Raw genomic sequence first — 3,169 nt, 5'->3', positions numbered from 1 at the left:
CCGGGAGGCCGCGGGCCGCCGGAGAGTCCGGGGTGTGGGCCGCAGCCCGGGGCGCTGAGAGCGGCGCCCATTCGGTGGAGGGAGGGGAGCTGCAATGTCGGCCTTCTCGCTGGCCATGGCGCTCTGCATGGAAAATAAATGAATGGACAGTTGACTGTTTATGGAGAGCTGGCAGGGGCCGGGCACCGTTCATCGTGCTGGGGTTAGGCAGCAAACAAAAAAAGACCCTGCCCTGCGGGAGCCTTGGTTCCAAATTGGGCAAGTGAATGGGTGGGTGCAGGTTTTTTTTTTTTTTTGGTTTGTTTTTTGGTGGGTGCAGTTTTGCTCTCACTTTTGAGACCCTTGCACTCGTGTACGTTAGTTTTACACGTCTTACCCAAAGTCTTCCTTCAATATTAACTGATCTGCAGAAGTGGAAGAATAAACAGTGAAGGACTTTTCTCATTGCAAGTCTCTATTTAATAGTGTGTTTTTAAAGCCCTCTGGGAAAGCACACAAAGTATTTTAATAAATGAATTTATATTGGCAAATATTGGATTTATTCCCACCAGTAATGGAGTAAACTAATCACTTTTTAGATGTACAAAAACACAATATGAAAATAAGAACTATCAAATCCTTATTCATTCTTTTATTAAAGTCTATAGTTATTTCACTTCTAAGTAAATATGGTTTCTTAAAAACGGTACAGTATGAAATGTGATTGAGATGGGTTCCTAGATAAATCTTACATCTTAAGTTTCTTGACTCCTCAGTAATTACCATACTGCCTTTGGTCTCTAACTTAAGGGAATGGGAGAGGGAAGCTTGTGCTGGACTAAACTTCATTTAACTTCAAGATCGACTTTTCTTACAGTGGGACCTTCGTGTTATCAAGAATAGAAAGATCAAGAACTCCGGAGCATCTCTCAATTTTCCATCTGAGCTTAAATCAATCAGGAGACTTTGGCTCAAAATAAATGATAAAGATTTATTCAAGGGCCTTGGCGTTTGCAAACTAGACACACAATTGAGCAATACCCAGAGTGTTCCTGAAGAGGAAAGAAAAGCTGAGGGTTTTTAAAGTAAAAAAAATACATTTTTAAAAACATATTTTTGTTGATTTCAGAGAAGAAGGAAGAGGGAGAGAGAGACAGAAACATCAGTGATGAGCGAGAACCATCAATCATGTGCCCTGACCGGGAATTAAACCATGACCTCTTGATTCATAGGTCAACACTTAACCACTGAGCCACACTGGGTGGGCTAAAAAATGCATTTTTGAGAAGAATCAACTCTGCATTCTTAGCCTCTGGAATAGTCATCCCCGAGATCAGCGATTTCCAACCTTTTTCATCTCTAGCACACGTAAACTAATTACTAAAATTCTGCGGCACACCAAAAATTATCTTTTTGGCTAATCTGACAAAAAGAAAAGTATAATTTTGGTTCATTTACACTGGATGGCTATTGTTGTGTTGTCTGTTGTCATTTTTTTAAAGTTAATTTTTAGAGAGAGAAGAAGGGAGACAGAGTGAGAAACATCAATGTGAGAGCAAAACATCAACTGGTTGCCTCCTATGTGCTCCCCACTGGGAATCAAGTCCGAAACCTAGGTATGTGCCCTGGCAAGGGAATGGAACCAGTAACCCTCATTGTCGTTTTTAATTTGATAATCTAAGGGGAAAAAAGGTCAACACCCCTGACTAAATAGTCAGGGATTGCATGTTTAAAAATTCTTGTGGCACACCATTTGAAAATCACTACTCTAGATGAGTGGTGGCTGGATGATGGATGTAGAGAGGCCTGGACGTGTGAATATTCTTTCCTTAGTCCTCCAGGGGGTGATCAGAGGGTTATCAGCAGGTTTCATGTATATCCAGGCATTGATGCAGGACTGGAACGATCAACAGGTGGCTCGTTAAAACAAAAATAGAATCCTTTTCTCATACCTCAAACTACATTTTAGTAATTCAGCAGATGGACTACAGTGACTCCATTTTATTTCTCCACTCTATTCCTGAGTATTCAAATTTTCAAACGGCAGCCACATCTATTAGGCTGAACCCTATGAAATTGGTTTCATTACAGATCAATACTGGCATACCGGCATTTTAGATGATTCAACCTAATAGTTACCTAGCGTTACCAATAACTATTTGTAAAGGATGCTGTAATGGCAATTTCTTGTAAAAGATAGGGATGTTGTCAACCTCCTAAGATTAAGAGTTTAGGCTGAAAGTCCTGGGAGACAGGTATTACACCTCCACGTTCATAAATGAGAAACGTGAAGTAAAGGGAATGGCTTATTCTGTGCTCATACTGCTGTCAGCCCTCGGCCCTTTCAAACATTATTGAACAGTTAGACATAGGTTTCTCAGATGCATGGTTTGACACTTCACTACCTGAAACCCCATGGAGGAAGTATTAAATGCCTACGTCAGCCATCACAGCCATCTCAACATTCTAGTTTCAAAACCATCTCCAATCCCAAATGGAAATTAACAGCCCAGAAAAAAAAATGAACACTTCACAGAGAACAGTTTGATAAGGATCAAAGGGAGATGAATTATTTCAGAGGCATTTCAAGAGTTAATTTATTGGATTTGGTGAATGCTTTACCCTTGGCCAGCCTGGTGCTGCCTGCTCACTGGCCAGCCCCGCCTCCTGACACTGCTGCCGGTCACCTCCCTCTGCGGGGCAACCAGTGGGGCAATGGGGGGGGGGGCACTGGTACCCACCTTGACTGGCCTATGACCTGTAGGCAGCTCCTGTGTTGAGTGTCTGCCCCCGGTGGTCAGTGCATGTCATAGTAACTGGTCATTTCCACCATTCAGTCAATTTGCATATTAGGCTTTTATTATATAGAACATGGGAGTTAGAGGAGACAAATTTTTAGGCCAGCATGACATAAAAGATGGTGTGACCATGAAAAAAATATTGGAATGACCGAGAAAGAGTAGGCATAAGAGAAAAGAAGATGACCTGCTTGAATAAGCTGGGCTTGAGGAGTCACAGGACATCCAAATCAACTCTTCCACAGGTCAGCTGGAAGCTGTGGGATTAGATTTAGGGAGGAAAAACCAGAATGAAAGGTATTTGTGGTCCATCTACAATGGGACTGTTAAAGCCATGAGCTTAAGTTCCCCAGTGAATGAGCAAAAAAACCCTTGGTCAACAAATCCTAGGG

Source organism: Myotis davidii, unplaced genomic scaffold, assembly GCF_000327345.1.
Source record: "Myotis davidii unplaced genomic scaffold, ASM32734v1 scaffold240, whole genome shotgun sequence".
In the NCBI taxonomy this organism is placed as follows: Eukaryota; Metazoa; Chordata; class Mammalia; order Chiroptera; family Vespertilionidae; genus Myotis; species Myotis davidii.
The sequence above is the reverse complement of the archived record's forward strand: the minus strand, read 5'-3'. Positions refer to the sequence as shown.